Raw genomic sequence first — 19,885 nt, 5'->3', positions numbered from 1 at the left:
CAGCACCTTGGATTGATCTCGGAAGCATATAGGCAGCCAGTACAAGCAGCCCAGAGTCGGTCTTATATGTTCAGACCTTCTGGTCCCCATTATCAACCTGGCCACTGCATTTTGCATGAGCTGCAGCTTCCGAACCATCTTCAAAGGCAGCCCCATGCAGAGCGCACTGCAATAATCTAACTTGGAGGTTACCAGAGGATAGACAACTGACTCCAGGTTATCCCTGTCCAGAGGGGCATACCTGGGCCACCAGCCAAAGTTGGTAGAAGGCACTCTGTGCCATTGAGGCCACCTGAGCCTCAAGTGACAAAGATGGTTCCAGGAGGACTCCCAAGCTATGGACCTGCTCCTTCAGGGACAGTGCAACCCCATCCAGAACAGGTTGAGCACCCTCCATCTGGTCAGCAGAACCACCCACCAACAGCATTTCAGTCTTGCCTGGGTTGAGCTTCAGTTTCTTAGCCCTCATCCAGTCCATTGTTGCAGCCAGGCACTGATTCAGCACACCCACAGCCTCACCTAAAGAAGATGAAAAGGAGAAATAGAGCTGTGTGCCATCAGCATAATAATGACAACGCACAACTCCAGATGACCGCACTCAACTGTTTCATGTAGATGTTGAACAGCATGGGGGACAAAACTGACCCCTGTAGAACCCTAAATTGGAGAATCCACAGGGATAAGCAGTGTTCCCCAAGAACCACCTTCTGGAGCCAATCCTTCAAGTAGGAGAGAAACCACTGCAATGCAGTGCCTCCCACTTCCAATTCAGAGAGCTGTCCCAGAAGGATAGCATGGTCGATGGTATCAGAAGCCAACGAGAGATCAAGGAGAATCAACAGGGTTGCACTCCCCCTACTTTTCTCCTGACACAGGTCATCATACAGGGTGACCAAGGCTGTTTCTGTGCCCAAACCTGGCCTGAACCCAAATTGAAATGGATCCAGATAATTGGTCTCATCCAAGAGTGTCTGGAGCTGGTTGGCAACCACTCACTCAAGGACCTTGCCCAGGAATGGAACATTTGCAACAGGTCTATAATTATTAAGGTTTTCCAGGTCTAGGGACGATTTCTTCAGGAGTGGTCTCAACACCACCTCTTTCAGGCAGTCTGGGACCACTCCCTCTTGCAAGGAGGCATTAATCACTTCCCTAGCCCAGATGGCTGTTCCCTCCCTGCTAGTTTTTATTAGCCAAGTTGGGCAAGGATCCAATATGGAAGTGGTTGCACGAACCTGTCCAAGCACCTTGTCCACGTCCTCGAGCTGTACCAACTGAAACTCACCCAAGAAAACTGGACAAGACTGTGCTCTGGATACCTCACCAGATTCACCTGCAGTAATACTGGAGTCTAAGTCCCAGCAGATGCAAAAGATTCTGTTCTGGAAGTGCCTAGCCAGTGCATTGCAGCAGGCCTCAGATGGTTCCAGAGTGTCCTTAGGGCCAGAATGTAAAAGGCCAAGGACAACTCTAAAAAGCTCCACTGGGTGGCATATGGATGATAGAAGAGAGGCAGTGAAATATTTTTTCCTTGCCACTCTCACTGCCTTTGAATACACCTGGCCATAGGCACACACCAGGGTTCGATTGCATCCACTAGGGGTTTTTCTCCACCTGCACTCAAGCTATCTCCTATTTTGTTTCATCACTTTCAGCTCCAGGGTATACCATGGAGCCGTACAAGCTCTACTCTGGAGAGGGCACTCAGGAGTGATTGTGTGAACCACCTGGGTCATTTCTGCATCCCACTGGTTGACCAGGGCTTTGACAGGAGCACCAGCCATATCAGCCGGAAACCGCCCCAGAGCCCTCTGGAAACCATCTGGATCCATTAGCCTCTGGGGGCAGACCATCTTAATAGCTCCCCCACCCTTGCAAATCTAAACCTCAGCAGGCAGTGATCTGACCATGACGAAGGGACTGATGCAAAGTCCCCCACCTTCAGATCACCATCTCCATGTTCAGTTGAGAAAACCAGGTCTAGAGCATGCCCTGCTACATGTGTGGGCTGATAACATGTTGGGACAGTCCCATAGCTGTCATGGAGACCATGAAATCCTGAGCCACCCCAGACAAGGTGCCCTCAGCGTGAATGTTGACATCCCCCAGAACCAACAATCTGGGGGATCTCAGCAGCACAACCAAGACCACCTCCATCAGCTCATCTAGGATGAGCTCATCTGTTGAGCAGCAGGGTGGGTAGTACACCAGCAGAATCCCTAATCTGTCCTGCTGACCCAGCACAAGGTGCAAACACTCTAGACCAGTAGTCACATGGACAGGGGGCCTGCAGAGGGATATGGAATTCCTATAGACCACAGTGAACCCCCCATCCCCAGCACTCAAGCCTTCCCTGATGCTGGACCAAGTACCCCAGTGGGAATAGCTGGGAGAGACTGACTCCTCCCTACTCACCCACCCAGGTCTCAGTTATACATGCCAGATTGGCTGCCTCATCCACCATTAAGTCATGAATAAGGGGGGGCCTTATTCTGAACTGATCTGGCATTTAAAAGCATCCTCCAGAGACCCAAAGGCAGGCTGATAGAGCAACCACCAAACCTGCGGGTGCAGGGAGGATTGGAACACAGCACAGCCGTTAACTCTCTGGGCCGCATTCCCCTTACCTGGCAAGTCCTCCTCACAACATCATATCTCCCTCTACCTGACACTACAACACTGATTCCCTCCCCCCGTTCCCCGGTCCCCCGTCCCCACAATTGGCCCAGCACCCTCCCTCCCAGGCACATACTCAGGCCACCAGAAAGCCAGGCAGAAGAACAAGGTCCCGGTCCTGCAGCACTCACAGCTATGTTGTTTCTGACCATTCCAGCAGCAGGAGAGCCTTTATACCTGGAGTCAGGTTGGGCCCCTGCCCTCCCAGGCCAAGTGGAAAGAGCCAGGCAGAGAAGCAGGGTCCAGGTCCTGCAGGGTTCACAGCTGGATGGTCTCTGACTTTCAAAAAGTTTGTACCTTTGTTCTCATCCATGTGGGGATGGGCAAATCTATCTATTTCGGTTTCACTCAGTTCCTTCTTTTCCTGACTGTAAATTTGTTTTGGCCCTTTCTGCATCAGTTCGCAAATTTGGCAAAAAGCCTGCATGTAAGTGCTACTCAAGGGTAGAGAATCTAGCACAGGGGAGGGCCTGGAAAAGCCCACAAGAATGGTGTGGTGCCATTACAGTTCAGTGATTTACAACTGTGTAGGCCCCCAGGCCTGTAAACAAGCTAACAGTAGTTCTAGAGATGCTTAGAGATCCATAATGCTCTCTGCTTTTGCTTAATAGTTGCAGTTCCTTGCAGTTGGGCCTCTTGGCTCATAAGATGAGTCAAAGGCCAGTGTAGTGCCTCTTCAGCACATTCCAGAGTTAACAAGCTCTGGTACCGTTTATCTTATTAGAGCCTAGGATGCGCCAGAGAGTAAAGTTATGTTTACCTTAAGCCACAGGTGTCTATGCTGAGAAAATTATGATAGTCTTGCTTCTACCAAATATATTACCAAGCACTGCTAGGCTATGCTGGGAAAGCTGTAGACAAACTCTAGCTGCTATACCTGAACAACATGTATGATATAAAAGTCATCTTGCAGCACAGCTTTTTGTTCAGGGCTTTGTCTGATCCAACCATTGGGTACACCTGTGTGCTGTAGGTACTCAATAAAAATCTCCTTGTAAGCAAATCTGGACCTGACTCATCCCTTTCTTAGTATCCCTAAATCTTGGAAGCCCATGGCTGGGGCATACAAACTGGGATTCTGATCCCTGCATTATCAGGTGGTGGTAGCTGTTTGAATTGTTTTGACTGGCTCCAATGTCAGTGTGTCATGCCTCCTGCAGACTCCTCTGAGGATGAAGGGGAATGGTAGGCTCCTGACCCAGGGGAAGCAACCAGCACAGAAGGAGTCTGAGCCCCCTCACCTCCTGTGGATGTTCCATGCCTGGCTGCAGCCCACTGTCCCAAGGATTTGGAGGGTGAAATGCCACTGACCCCTGCAGAGCAAAGGCAGCTGCATCATGTAAGAGAGCAACATAGGTGAGCCTCTGCCAGTTTAAGACAGAAAGGCTCTCAGAGGCAGGAGTGATTGGATGCAGCTGCTTCAGGACATGGCAGTTAAAAGCAGGAAGCAGGCAGGAGCAAGGCTGCTGGAGAACAATGTTGTATCTTATGCTGGATTTCAGCCTCAACCCTAGACCTGACCTTGCTTATGTTCCCTTGTGTTTTGGGCATCAGACTGGAAAACAGACTTCTCTTCACCCGGGCAGTCGAATCCAAAGTGATGTGGCAAAATTTCCTGCTTCAGCTGCCTTCTCCCTCTCACAACCTTGGACAGGTTTACGAGCCTGTTATCAGCCAGTGATTTATCGCTACCAGCTGTGGTTGGCTTAATATATGTCAAAACTGGTTTGGTAGCATGTTTTCCATTTTCTATACTCACCAAAAAATGTTTAACTTCTACCGAGCCCTGTTTTCAGGGCACCAAAACACCCCACTCCCCCCAAACACTCCCCTTTGTGAAACAAAGATACTTTTTGGAAAAACCAAACAAATGGTGAGAGTAGTTTCCTCTACGCTTTCAGGACTAGTGGGTTCTGTGCAAACAGAACATTGCAGAACAATTTCTCGCTTGCATTGCACTTTCAAGCAATGAGCCTTAGAAAAGGCTTGAATGGGGGGGGGAGAGAATTTCTATCACATTACATGTGTTTATTGGCTTACCTAGTGCCAGGATGTTTGTGTTACCAGCAGCAACAGTTTTTTTGAATGGTCATGATTGATAATGTGATTCTCATTGACATGGCTTACTAACCTTCTTTGTTTACTATGCCCCTTTCCCCCACTGCTATATACTATATATATGCTTGAAACTCTTCATGCAACTTTTTGAAGTGAACTGTAGTCCATGGAGGCTTATGCCAGAATAAATGTGTTCATGCCTAAGGTGCCAGAAGTCTCTTCGTTGGTTTTGTTGCAATAGTCTAACATACCCCCCTGGACAAAATCTCTTGAATGCTTTGAAATACTCAAGTTGCTCCTGAATGATTTTAAACTGAGTCATTGACATTGAATGTTGGCGTTGGCATCATAGACATGCTCTTGACTTCTTTCCCTGCCATTAGTCATGAACTTAGTCATGAACAACAAGGCATTTTGTCAAAGTGGTCTTGTAGTGCCCTGCAGTGCCCATTTGAAAGTGTGCACGTGACCTCTGCCTTATCAGATGACTGTCTGCATCCACGTCACTGCAAGCAATTTCATGTATGTATAATCAGTAGAATTTAATTCACTCTTGTGGACAGAGATTAGATATTCTGGGATGTTTAATGCTTGCTGGATTTTTTACAAAGGCCAAAACTTGCGTTTATTAGAAGGAAAACTTTAAAAAATTACAATAAAATATGAAAACAAGAATTAATATTCCCATAGAAATTTGCCTTGTTGATATGACTTGCTATCTAGGAATACCTTAAGCTTTAACGTTTTCAATCCTATTCTGTCTTCAGTTATGCTGAGAGAAGGTCTTGGTGGATGCAGTGGCATGGTGGAAGTAATGTTTGGTCCAATGTAGCCATGTTCCTGGCAGCAATTCCCATGATGTGACAGGGTAAAGGCTCCCTATCAAGGGCACACTTTTGCTATACCATTGTATACAGCAGCCCTCCAGATGTTTAGACTACAACTCCCAAGATTCTTGACCATCGGCCACGGTGGCTGGGCCTGATGGAAGTTGCAGGCCAACACAACTGGAAGTACCAGGTTGGGGAAGCTGGTATAAAGGGTTCTGTTGTGACCAGCAGGGGGAAATGCCTTGCTCATGTTAGTACACCATCTTAGGGCAGCTGCTACTTCATGCATCTGATGAAGTGGATTCTAGTCCACAAATACTTGTGCCATCAAAAGTCAGTCTTTAAGATTCCACAACACTCTTTGTTGTTTTTGTTGCAAAAGCCTAATTTACTACCACTCTAGAAACTGAAATTTTCAGGTGCTCCACCTTAGCCCCATCCTGACCAAACTGTGAAATGGAAGTGCTACTATGCTCTGGGGTTCCCTCGTGCCTCCTTGAGTGGAGCATGGCAGTTTAGGCAGATAGGACTGGAATGCCAGAAACTAGGCACTAATCCAGATCATCTACCCCCGCCCCCATTTTAATGATAAGAGATGTGTGCATGTTGAACTCCTCCATGAAATCAACAGGACTTGAGGTGCTTAACATTGGCTAGATCATGCTTATTCTGCCATTTGTCCATAAGTACCTCATTTGTACTGTTAAGCATTCCTGATTAGGGATGGTTGGGAAATTAGACCCATGAGGGTTTTTTAGATGGTTTTACCTGACTTGTATCTCCTGAAACTAAACATGAACCCAAATGCAATTTGCAATCATTAATCTATGTTTCCAAGCTTGCGATGTGTTCCATGAAACAAAAAGATGCATCTGTGAACTTGTGCATGTTTGAAAACTGCAAAGAAAACTGCACACTTCTAACTGCACACAAGCATGCTTTAGCCAATGGGTGCATGTGTACAAAAATGCATACATTTGAATAATCTGCACAAAAATGCATACGTCTTAAAATGCGCACAAAATAGATTTTGGGCCTGTGGCATCGGGGACAACAAACCCCATATGGAACTAGGACAGACTAAGCTTGGCAGTGGAAAAACAGGAATCCCGACGGGGTCCACCCCTATTCCCAGTTTTCCCCAAGTGCTGAGAAGCCCAGGGCAAAGCAAATACAGGGATTTTGTTTCATTTGGGAAAAAAATAAAATAGACATTTCTCCAGCTAGCAGCAAATCTACTCAGCCTGAAATGGATTGCCACAAAGAGGTGTTCCATCCTAAGGCATCATCTTCAACCAACTCACAGCTAGGGATGTTAGGATTGTATTAAATCCACTCCACGTGAGGTCTGCAGATTGGGTTAAGTTTTCTGGTCTGCCATTCACAAACCTGTGGAGTCGGATTATTTTTTTCCCCACCCAGAAAAATACAGAAATAACTTTAAAGCAAGTTACAGAAGAAACGACTTATTAATAAATTTAGTTGGAGGGGGCAGTATTCTGCTTATAATGAGCAGTGTGTGTTTTAGAATGACGTCTCTGTGTTTGTGCATTTGCTGGCTGGGAGATTGCCCGAGTGCCTTTCAAAGAGGGAAAGGGCTTTTTCCTTGAAAGATGCAGGCAGTCTCCAAGTCAGCAAACTTAGGAGAATGCCCATGCAAGGACCCCAAGTCCTTTTATGGTTGTAGGAAATGCACCAACACAGAAGACTTCATTCTAACCTCCGCCCCCTGCACATAATGCTCACAGTAGTGCTGCTTTAAGCAAAATGCTGCCCTAAGCAGAATACTGCCCCCCCACTAAATAGGGATGGATGGACTCACCTCCATCCATCCCCTCCAGGTGCTTGCCGAACTGCTGCCGCTGCCCACCCGTGCTCGCCATGCTGTGTGATCCACTGAATAATCCACCAAGCACCTGGTGAATGCCTGGCGGCTGCCCGTCCCCTCACCGAGCTGCCATTTTGTGAAAAAATGGCGGCTTGGAGTTTTCCGTAAAAGTAATGTTGCATAAATGGCAGCCATAAAGGGGCCATTTACACCACACTGCAGGTGTAAATGGTCCATTTCTCCCTGTAATGTTGTGTAAATGGCCCCTTTATGGCTGCCATTTATGCAACATTACTTCGATAGAAAACCGCAAGCCACCATTTTTTTGCAAAATGGTGGCTTGGTGAGGGGACAGGCAGCTGCTAGGTGCTTGTGGGCCATGTGGTGCTTGACAAATGGCCCAGTAAGTGCGTGGAGGCTTGGTGAGCGGGGTCCGGCAGGCCGAGTGTGTGTGTGTGTGTGTGTGTGTGTGTGTGTGGAGTTTCCAGATTCCAGCCCCCTCTCAGACTCCCACAACATCCCTACAACTAAATTTCAGAAATGGGAAATCGGGGGGGGGGGAGTTGCATGACTGCAGAATGTGCTTGACCTGTGGATGCCATGGAATTCTCGGATGGGCTGCAAGAGATCTGCACTCATTTGAGTCTGTAGCGGATTTCTCTGGCACCCCGACTCACAGCTCCATGTTCTTCCTCTGCCTCTCTCTGATCCTTGTCCTTTCAAACCGCAGAACTGGCATATGCTTTGAGAAGAACTCAGTGCATAGACAATAGCTAAATGGATGCTCAGCTGACCCGGCTGTATGGTCAGAACAATGTGGTCATGCAAGCCACAACAACAGCAGTGTAAATGTCTTCAGCTTCAATTAAATCTGATGATGAGTTTCAACAGGGTGAGGAAAGAGGGTGGGGACTAGGAAGCATTGGTGTTCCTTGTCATTCAGCGAGGGGTGGGGTAATGAGTCATCTTCCAAAATCACCTGCTTGTCTACTTCAGCCAGGAGGCACTGTCAGCTGTGGACGGTATCAGCTGTGCACCACTCCAAGCAACTGGATTACATGCAGCAGATACCCTGATGGGAGCAAATTCAAGTTCACGGGAGGTAAGAAAACTTCCCAAGCAAAGCAACACACCCTGAGCGTGTGAAATGCCAGTTTAGAAGTTCATTGTGGGTATATTCAAATGTAGGTAAAATGCTTTGGGGTGCTTTGACAAGTCCTCAGATGTTGCACCTGGAACAGTTGCCTTTTGTTTCTGCCTTTTTAGAGACACCGGTTCAGGTATGACCTAAATCATATCCCTGATGAATATACAGTGGAGGTGAGGAATAGATTTCAGGGATTAGACCTGATAGACAGAGTGCCTGAGGAACTATGGACGGAGGTCCGTAACATTGTTCAGGAGGCAGCAACAAAATCCGTCCCAAAGAAAAAGAAATGCAAGAAAGCCAAGTGGCTGTCTGATGAGGCTTTACAAGTAGCTCACGAAAGAAGGGAAGCGAAAAGCAAGGGAGAAAGGGGAAGATATACCCAACTGAATGCAGAGTTCCAGAGAATAGCAAGGAGAGACAAGAAGGCCTTCTTAAATGAACAATGCAAAGAAATCGAGGAAAACAACAGAATGGGAAAGACTAGAGATCTCTTCAAGAAAATTGGAGATCTCAAGGGAACGTTTTGTGCAAAGACGGGCATGATAAAGGACAAAGAAGGCAGGGACCTAACAGAAGCAGATGAGATTAAGAAGAGGTGGCAAGAATACACAGAAGAACTATACAGGAAAGATCTGAATGTCCCTGATAGCCATGATAGTGCAGTCACTGAACTTGAGCCGGACATCCTAGAGAGTGAAGTCAAGTGGGCCTTAGAAAGCATTAGTAACAACAAAGCTAGCGGAGATGACAGTATTCCAGCTGAGCTATTTAAAATCCTAAAAGATGATGCTGTTAAAGTGCTGCATTCAATATGCCAACAAATCTGGAACACTCAACAGTGGCCACAAGACTGGAAAAGGTCAGTTTACATTCCAATTCCAAAGAAGGGCAACGCCAAAGAGTGTTCAAACTACCGCACAATTGCGCTCATTTCACATGCCAGCAAGGCGATGCTCAAAATCCTACAAGCTAGGCTTCAGCAGTATGCGAACCAAGAACTACCGGAAGTACAAGCTGGGTTTCGAAGAGGCAGAGGAACTAGAGATCAAATCGCCAACATTCGCTGCATCATGGAGAAAGCAAGAGAATTCCAGAAAAACGTCTATTTCTGCTTCATTGACTACGCTAAAGCCTTTGATTGTGTGGATCACAACAAACTGTGGCAAATTCTTAAAGTGATGGGAGTACCAGACCACCTTACCTGTCTCCTGAGAAACCTGTACGAGGGTCAAGAAGCAACAGTAAGAACCAGAGATGGAACAACCGATTGGTTCAAAATTGGGAAAGGAGTACGACAAGGCTGCATATTGTCACCCTGCTTATTTAACTTATATGCAGAGTACATCATGAGAAATGCCGGGTTGGATGAATCAGAGGTCGGAATTAAGATTGCCGGGAGAATTATCAACAACCTCCGATATGCAGACGATACCACCCTAATGGCAGAAAGCGAAGAGGATCTCAAGAGCCTATTGTTGAGGGTGAAAGAGGAGAGTGCAAAAGCTGGTTTGAAACTCAACATTAAAAAAACGAAGATCATGTCATCTGGCCCTATCACTTCCTGGCATATAGAAGGGGAAGAAATGGCAGCAGTGACAGATTTTACTTTCTTGGGCTCCAAGATCACCGCAGACGGTGACTGTAGCCATGAAATTAAAAGACGCTTGCTCCTTGGGAGGAAAGCTATGGCAAACCTAGACAGCATAGTAAGAAGCAGAGACATCACCTTGCCGACAAAGGTCCGTCTAATCAAAGCTATGGTTTTCCCAGTAGTAATGTATGGCTGTGAGAGCTGGACTATAAGGAAGGCTGAGCGCCGAAGAATTGATGCTTTCGAACTGTGGTGCTGGAGAAGACTCTTACGAGTCCCCTGGACTGCAAGGAGGTCAAATCAGTCCATCCTAAAGGAAATCAACCCTGACTGCTCATTGGAAGGACAGATAATGAAGCTGAAGCTCCAATATTTTGGCCACCTAATGCGAAGAGAAAACTCCCTGGAAAAGACCCTGATGCTGGGAAAGACTGAAGGCAAAAGGAGAAGGGGACGGCAGAGGATGAGATGGCTAGATAGCATCACGGATGCAATGAATATGAACTTGAGCACGCTCCGGGAGAGAGCGCAGGACAGGAAGACCTGGCGTGCTATGGTCCATGGGGTCACGAAGAGTCGGACACGACTGAACGACTGAACAACAACAACAACAACAACAACAGTTGCTTTTTATTCCTGTTGTAGTACATAAATCCAGAGAACTAGACACATATCCCTGCCAGGAAGCAACCTTAGCATCCTAGTTGGAGAGCTGTGGAGTGTTTATATGTTTGTAGATGTGGAATTTATGACATCAAATGACCATTTTAAACATATATTTTCTTCTTTCTTTAGGGCTTAGCCAACAATCCAGAACATCAGGCAAGATGGGTATGTACCAAATTGACACACTTTAAGCTGAACTTTTTTTCTACATATTTTTGACCATTCTTACGCAATTTGAGAGAAAATAAATTGCTTTCAGATATTTTTCCAAGGGAAAAACCACATTTCAGTGAAACTCTGGTGGGTGGGGTGTGGGTTCTTGTGCTTATCTTAGTTGAGGGCTGAGGGGTGTGTGCGAGTGTCTTGTTTTCATTGTACAATCATCCCTGGCAGTTTGCAGCACCCTCTGGATTCCCACACTTCAATTAAAGCCCAGAAGATGTTACAAGGGAACTCCTTCCAATGAGGGTTTTCAGATCAGGAAGTGTGGGCAACCAGGGAGGCTGCAGAGCGATGGACAGATTGTAATAGAAAGGAAAACTAGAGCGATGGAGAGATGTGTAATAGGAAGGAAAACTAGAATAACATGTACAGCACTCTCAGCCACCTCATAACAATAAGAGAGGCCAGGGGGAGAAAACTTTTGGGAAACAGGAGGTCAGGATTAGCACAGCCCTAGAACACAAGTTGTGCTATAAATGGTGTCTGGGGAGGCAGCGTTGGAACATAAATCAGATGAAATCTTACTAGAACAGCATCATATTTCCAATTACAAATCTTAACTGCAAATACAGAATGTGCTTTATGGATAAATCCTTATTATCCTGGTCCATAAAGTCTCACTGCTTATCGCTATCATCCCGTGCCACAGACTAGGTCCCTCGCTTTGTTCATATGAATTCTTATATTACAGTTCCTCTCTTTACAGATTTCTTTCTCCTTTGTTTTCTTTCTTTATCAACTTGTTTCATGGAAATATGAGTGTATGTTTATATATTAGGCCTTGTATGACTATATAGGATTAATTATGGTTATGTGCAGTTTTCCCCCCTGCTTAGGGGAACTCAAGAATTAGAGTGAGTATCTTAGACAAAAATATCTACAACTCTAAAGGATGCCAAATAGTTTGTCACAATAAGGAGCAGTATGTCTTTTAACGGACCTCACACACAGGGATAGGTGAACCCGCCGACAATTGGTCCAGGGGTGGCATCCACTGTGAGGAAATCTGGCCTGCTTTGGACCCTGCGGATTTCCTGGGAGCCCTGGCACGTAGTTTACGGCATTTGCGGCCATAAAGCACATCCTTCTATGCAAATTGTGGCCTTTTATGCCATAATTTCAATAGAAAAAAGTGCTTTGCTACTGCAAATGCCATCAACTATGCAATTTACAGCTGTAATTTCTCCACGATAGGATAATGGCAGCTGCCATTAGCCTATCAAGCCTTTTAGATAGCCAGAGAGCCACCCCACTGGCATCTCCTTACCTATGGCTGAAGCGCCATGTAAGGGGATGCCAGAATGCTGCTGAATCCAGAGGTTGGATTCCTGGGAATTCAGCCTGATTTGGGTCTGCAGTGGATTTCTCCAGCGTCCCTATTCACACATGGGGAACAGGATGTAGTGTGACTGATTTGTACAAATGATACAGAAAATGCCTTTTTAAAAATGTGTCCTCTTTTTACTTTGAGAATACATTTGAAATGTTTTTCTCTTGCTTTGGGAGAGTTTTGGATTACAACCCCCATTATCTCTTACCATTGGACATCCTGGCTGGGGTTGATAGGAGTTGCAGACCAAAACATCAGGAGAAATATAAACAGTGCTTGTATTTCTCTTTCTATTTAGTTGTCTGTGCTTTCTAATGGTGTGGTAGTTTGTTCTGTAGTTTGATTCTAGTCACTTGCTATACCTGTGCATGAGGAAAGGGTCATAGAATCATAGAATGGTAGGGTTGGAAGGGGCTTACAAGGCCATCGACTCCAACCCCCTGCTCAGTGCAGGAATCCAAGTCAGAGCATCCCTGACAGATGGCTGTCCAGCCTCGTCTTGAATGCCTCCAGTGTGGGAGATCCCACCACCTCCCTAGGTAATTGGTTCCATTGTCCTATTGCTCTAACAGTCAGGATGTTTTTCCTGATGTTCAGCCGGAATCTGGCTTGCTGTCACTTGAGCCTGTTATTCCGTGTCCTGCACTCTGGGATGATCAAGAAGAGATCCTGGCCTTCTTCTCTGTGACAACCTTTCAAGTACTTGAAGAGTGCTATCATATCTCCCCTCAGTCTTCTCTTCTCAAGGCTAAACATGCCCAGTTCTTTCAGCCTCTCTTCATAGGGCTTTGTTTCCAGTTCCCTGATCATCTTCATTGCCCTCCTCTGAACCCTCTCCAGTTTGTCTGCATCCTTCTTCAAGTGTGGTGCCCAGAACTGGACAAAGTACTGCAGATGAGGCCTAACCAGTGCTGAGTAGAGGGGAACTAGTACTTCCCGGGATTTGGAAGCTATGCTTCTATTAATGCAGCCCAAAATAGCATTCTCTCTTTTTGTAGCCACATCACATTGTTGGCTCATATTCAGCTTGTGATTGACAACAATTCCAAGATCCTTCTCACTTGTAGTGTTGTTGAGCCACGTATCCCCGATCTTGTCACTGTGCCTTTGGTTTCTTTTTCCTAGGTGCAGAACTTGGCATTTATCCCTATTAAATGTCATTCTGTTGTTTTCTGCCTGGCGCTCCAGTCTATCCAGATCACTTTGAATTTTGTTTCTGTCTTCCAAAGTATTAGCTATCCCACCCAATTTTGTGTCATCTGCAAATTGGATCAGCATTCCCTGCAGCTCCTCCTCCAAGTCATTCATAAAAATGTTGAAGAGCACTGGGCCCAGGACTAAGCCCTGCAGTGCCCCACTCATTACCTCTCCCCAGTTTGAGAAGGTCCCATTGATAAGCACTCTTTGAATCCGATTCTGTAGCCAACTGTGGATCCACTGGATCATTGTTTCATCTAGCCCACTTTGAGCTAGTTTGCTCATCAGGATATCATGGGGCACTTTGTCGAAAGCTTTGCTGAAGTCAAGGTATATGATGTCTACATTCCCACAGTTCACAAGGGAGGTTACTTGATCAAAAAATGAGATCAGATTCGTCTGGCACGACTTGTTTTTGACAAATCCATGTCGGCTTTGAGTAATCACTGCATTGTTTTCAAGGTGCTTCCCGATGGATTGCTTTATCATCTGCTCCAGAATTTTCCCAGGGATTGATGTCAGACTGACTGGTCTGTAGTTCCCAGGTTCCTCTTTTTTACCCTTTTTGAAGATAGGGACAACATTAGCCCTCCTCCAGTCATCTGGCACTTCCCCCGTCCTCCATGATTTCTCAAAGAGAATAGACAGCGGTTCTGAGAGTTCTTCTGCCAGTTCCTTTATTACTCTAGGTGCAGTTCATCTGGCCCTGGAGATTTGAACTCATTCAAAGTAATTAGATGTTCCACATGCCTATCGATCTCAAGCTGCAATCCTGCCCCTTCAGCCTGTACTTCGCCTTTGCCAGGGGGCTCATAGACCCTCTTTTTGGTAGAAGACTGAGCCAAAGTAGGAATTGAGCACCTCTGCCTTTTCTTTGTCATCTGTTATCGTTTTGCCATCCTTATTTAATAGCTGAGCAACCATTTCTTTCCTCTGCCTTTTACTATGCACGTAGCTGAAGAAAGCCTTTGTGTTGCTTTTAGCATCTCTCGCTAACCTCAGCTCATTCTCAGCTTTAGCCTTCCTGACGCCATCCCTGCAATTCTGTGCTACCTGCCTGTACTCTTCCTTTGTTACTTGGCCTTCTTTCCACTTCCTATATGTGTCCTTTTTTGTTTTCAGGTCATCTCTAAGCTTTTTGTGAAGCTACACTGGCTTCTTCTGTTGTCTTCCACCTTTTCTTCTTGTTGGAATGGTTTGTAATTGTGGCTTGAGAATTTCCTTTTTTAAAACCTCCCACCCATCTGGACTCCTTTTCTATTTAGAGTCGCTTGCCATGGGACCTTACTGATCATTGTTCTGTGTTTATTAAAATCAGCTTTCCTAAAATCCAGGGTATGTGTTTGACTACACTCGGCTTTCGCTTCCCTTAGAACCAAGAACTGAAGTACAACATGGTCGCTTTCCCTCAGAGTTCCTGTAACTGCTACTTTATCCACTAAGTCATCTCTGTTGGATAGGATCAAGTCAAGGATAGCCGATCCTCTAGTTCCTTCCTCTACTTTCTGTAGGAGGAAGTTATCCTCCACACAAGTCAGGAATTTCCTGGAGGGGCCATGTTTTGCAGAATTTGTCTCCCAACAAATATCGGGGAAATTGAAGTCCCCCATTACTACTACATCATGCTTCCTTAAAACATTGGCTATTTGCTTTCAAAAGTTTCATCCTCGTCTTCTCCTTGATTGGGTGGCCAGTAGTAGACTCCGACCACCAGGTTCCTTTTATTCTTCGCTCCATTTATTTTGAACCAGATGCTCTCAATGGGGCTACCAAGCTCATCCTCCTGTATTTCTGTGCAGAGATATGTATTTTTCACATATAGTGCAACTCCACCTCCCTTTCTGTTCCTCCTGTTCTTTTTGAACAAGGTATATCCTTCAATTGCTGTATTTCAGTCATGAGAGTCATCCCGCCAAGTCTCAGTTATACCTATCAAGTTATAATTTCCCTCTTGTATTAAGTGTTCAAGTTCGTTCTGTTTGTTTCCCATACTCTGGGCATTAGTACATAGACATCGAAGACCATGTGCTTCATAGTGTGGCTTTCTTCCTACATGTGTCTGAAGACTATTATTGGGCGCTATTAGAGCTGTTCTCTCCGTTGCAGTGCATGCGCCTACGTCCATTGTTACCCCCAACTTTACATCTCCCTTCCCCGTAGAATTCAGTTTAAAGCCCTCCTGATTAAGTTCTTCATGCTGTGGCCAAACACATCCCTTCCATCCTTTGTGAGGCACTGTCAGGAGCGCCCTAGCTGCCTCTTGCAGTCCCCACCAATAGCCAACTCAGGACACAGACGACGAGGAATTCTTTCCGAGACTTTATTCCTTTATTACTTTATGACTCTTTCAGAATACTAATCACTAGTGACAAAGTAAGGAACAGACCTGGGAAATTAGGGATGTCAGAGAATTTCTCCACGAATCACGGGGAGGCTGATTACCAGCACATTCGGCACCCCGAAATTGGTGGTGAAATTCTCTGACATCCCCCCGCCCCCCCCCGGGATAGGACTTACCTTGCTCGAATGTCCCTGGCGGCAGCGGCGGCTCCAGCGGTGGTTCGACGGCGGTTTGGTGGCGGTGGCTGCAGCGGCTGGTCTTCCGACCGGCTGCCGCCGCCGCCATTTCCAAGTAAAACAAACAAACAAACAAACAAACGTGATAGGCTATGTAAACATTTATGTAGCCTATCATGGCTAGATTTTAAAAAAACCGTGATAGGCTACGTAAACATTTACGTAGCCTCTCACGGCTGACTTAAAAAAAAAAAAAGCTCACATAAGCTTTCCCCTTATTTTCGCCATAGTCTACGTAAATGTTTACGTAGACTACACGTGCCATAATAAGGAACGCAAATTGTGGCGCCCATGGCCGCCGCCATTTGCATACACGCTTTTTTTTTTTTAAAGTCAGCCGTGATAGGCTACGTAAACGTTTACGTAGCCTATCACGGCTGACTGCAGGCCAGAGATGCAAACGGTGGTGGCTACGGCCGCCGCCGTTTGCGTCCCGGCAGGAGAGGAGGTTTTGTGGCTGGAGGGACAGGGCTCCTCCCCCCCGGCCAGAATTTCGGGGGGGAGGGACAGGGCGTCTTTCCCCCAGCCAGAATTTCGGGGGGGAGGGACGGAGCGCCTCCCCCCCACTGCGAAGCAAGCTTTGGGATCAGGTAAGGGACTTTCGTCCATCCCTAGGAAAGATAGCTGGGTAGCCTAAGCTCCAAGTAAGGCAGTTGGTCCCCGTTTGAAGGAGAATCACGGGAAGACCCTGAACTTATGGGCTAGGAGAGATCCTCCCTCTTTCCCTTGGGTCCTCGGGATGCCACCGTTGTTTGCATGCCAAATTTGTGCTTCACCCCCTTTCCGCGCCCTCCATCTGTCGTCGCTCCCTGCGTCTGTGCCGAGCGTCCAGCAAGCCCCCCTCCCGCACTTTCTCACTGCCAGGGTCACTATCTATCCCAGGAATGCTGGCAGGAGGAATCTCTGCCAGCTGCTGTGCTTGTGAGAGATGAGCGAGCTCCTCTCCCACGGATTGCTGTTCCTCCTCAGAATCAGAACTGCTCTGGGGCTCTGTGGGGCTCAGTTTCCACCCTGACAGGCGCAATCTGTGCCTTGCTTGTAGGGATGTACAAAAGTCACTTACCTTTCGCAGATTATGTTTATGGTGGGGGGGGAGGCATTCCGTCCCTTCCCCTGGAATCCTTGCCGGGGAGGAGGCGCTCCGTTCCTCCCCCCCGGAATATTCCGCGGCCGGCTGTGCTCCGCAGCAGCTCCGAAAGCAGCCGGCCAGGCCAAGCCAGAGCCGTCCGCGGCAGGATTTCTGGCCACGGAGGGCTCTGGGAAAAAACAAAACTGCGTACGCAAATGGCGGCGGCTACGGCCACCGCCATTTGCGTTCCTTAGTTTGGGCCATCTTAGTCTACATAAATATTTACATAGACTAAGATGGCGAAAATAAGGGGAACGCAAATAGCGTAGCTGACACTATTTGCGTTCCCCTTATTTTCGCCGTCTTAGTCTGTGTAAATATTTACATAGACTAAGACGGCCCAAACTAAGGAACACAAATGGCGGCGGCCGTAGCTGCCGCCATTTGTGTGCACCTTGTTTTTTTTTTAACCCAGCCGTTTTAGGCTACGTAAAAACTTACATAGCCTATTACGTCTCTGTAGGAAAAAAAAAAAAACTGCAAATGGCGGTGGCGGCAGCCAGTCGGAAGACCAGCCGCCGCCGCCGGAGATGCCGCTGGAGCCACTGACGCCCGGAAGATCCGCCCCAGGTAAATCTCATCCCGGGGGGGATCCGCGGAGTGGCGGGGGGGTGGCAGGCCGTTCCGCCACAGCTTTCGGGGGGCTGAATGCACTGGTATTTGGCCTCACCATAATTCGTGGCGGAATTCTCTGCCATCCCTACTTGCTTGCCAACAGCCCATCTTCCAGGAAGTATGGCCCGTGGTCCCAGAATCCAAATTTCTCTCGTCGGCACCACCTTTGTAGCCAGTCATTCACCCAGAGTATTTTTCGTTCCCTTTCTATCCCTCTTCTAACTACTGGAAGGATGGATGAGAAAACTATCTGGGCCCCAAAGGTCTTGAGTCTCCTTCCCAAAGCGTCAAAGTCTGATGTGATTTCTTCGTAGCTCTGCTTGGCGGTATCATTTGTTCCCACATGGATGAGAAGAAAGGGATACCCCTCAGTGGGCTTTATGAGTGCAGGCAACCATTCAGTCACATCTCTAATCCATCCTCCAGGGAGAGAACATACCTGGCAAGTCCACGGGTCTTCGTGGCATACTTGGGTCTTGATGCCATGCAGCAAGGAGTCTCCCACTACTACCACTCTTCTCTTCTTGTTATTGTAGGCCTGGGTTTCATTGCCTCTGTTTGACTGACCTTCAGCCTCCTGCTCACTCTCATGTAGGTTCTCCTGTGATTCTTCCTCTGCAGGCTGTCCTCCAGTCTCATCCGCAAGTACCTGGAATCGGTTCCACAGCTCCACTGCTTCCACTGGTGCAGAGTGGCATCTAGTTCTTCTTCTTCTAACTGTCACCCTTTTCCAAGGAGTATCCTCTACTCCATTTTTCCTCACCTCAGTATTTCCCACTTCAGCCTCAGCTTGCTGTTGCTCTTCAAACTTCTGGTCTTCCCTTTGCTGCTGTAGTTACCCCATTCTGTCCAAGAACTCTTCGTGTTCTCTTATTCCCCAGAGGGTCGACAGTCGCCGCTCCAGTCCACTTACTTTTTCTTCCAGCAGCGTGATCAACTTGTACTTGTTGCACGTGTAGGCCATGTTGTTCTCCGGCAAGAAAACAAACATTGCACACACCTTGCAGGTCACCACCACTGGAGAGTCTTGTCCTTCCATAGCCTCTTTTCCCTTTTTGTGTCTAGCTTTGTGATTGTTCTAGACTAGCCTGTGCCTGCTCCTCTACTCAGTAGAGGTTAAAAGAGTCCCACTGGTGTGGAAGTGTGTGTTACAAGACAAATAAATGAAAAAAAATGTTTGTTAAAAAAGAAAAAAAAATGTTAGGGGCCTCCCCCATGACCTCCCCTGGCCAGCTCCTGTTTGCTCCCCCTGGTCGCTCGCTGTCTGGGAGCTTGCTTGCTTCTGTAGTCCCTGGACCAGCTGAAGCAGCTTCCTCTGCTCTGCTCTGCTCAGCTGGGAGGTGGGAAACAGACTGAAGCTTCCTGCCCACTCAGCTGCTGGGAGTACTCAGGCCACCCCCCCCCATTCAGTTGGAGCTCTCAGAAGCACCTGATGAGCCCACAGCACCTCGGAAGGATAAAGGGCAGCCCCCTGGGCTTCCTGCAGCCCATTTATCTCTTAGCCTCTGTCTAAGAGGGTCTGAGATGTCCAGCTCACTCTCCTTTCATGATTAAGTCAACACCATCCTAAATACCTGACTGTAGTATGTGCTGTTTTTCCTTTCTTTGGGGCAATTGTGCTTTTAGTTGCTGGAATTTAAAAGTGTATTAATTATCAGGAACTCTTTGAAGCTCCTTTTGAATTGGTCATTTTCAGTCTGCCATTTCACAGAGCATAGCATTCTTTGGTTACAGTCATTTACATGTGTTTTAGTTTCCTACAAAGTAGTTGTGTGTTTCCTTTAAGCTGGTGTTAGCCAGCAAAAACAAAGAACTTGTAAGACCCATTGATACAAATTAAACATACATTTAAATTTCTTGCATTGGTGCCCACATGTAAATACTTTTATGTGGCAACAGGTGGGCCACCTTTTTCATCTTAACTTTATCTTATTTGTTTAGGCATACTCTGCTTTCCAGCTAGGATTAGCTCCCCAAGTGACTGCTTTGAATCATGCTTTCTAAGTAATCCTGTGT

At 46.9% G+C, this 19,885-nt stretch overlaps 1 pseudogene across 1 annotated transcript in view; it reads left to right on the top strand.

Moving 5' to 3' along the window:
- Window positions 1-8,269: 8,269 nt before the first annotated feature.
- The window catches only part of LOC146357390 (cytosolic phospholipase A2 epsilon-like), a 76,020-nt pseudogene continuing 64,404 nt past the window's right edge, over window positions 8,270-19,885 (top strand). Inside the window, exons 1-3 of the transcript XR_014789576.1 lie at window positions 8,270-8,284; window positions 8,389-8,494; window positions 8,659-8,672. The product of XR_014789576.1 is annotated as a cytosolic phospholipase A2 epsilon-like (transcript). The remainder of the gene's footprint in view (window positions 8,285-8,388; window positions 8,495-8,658; window positions 8,673-19,885) is intronic.

This window comes from Heloderma suspectum, chromosome 1 (assembly GCF_057233095.1).
Source record: "Heloderma suspectum isolate Gila_16-S chromosome 1, 16-S_ref, whole genome shotgun sequence".
NCBI classification, from domain to species: Eukaryota; Metazoa; Chordata; class Lepidosauria; order Squamata; family Helodermatidae; genus Heloderma; species Heloderma suspectum.
Note: the sequence above shows the minus strand (reverse complement) of the source record. Positions and strands in the feature narration are given on the sequence as shown.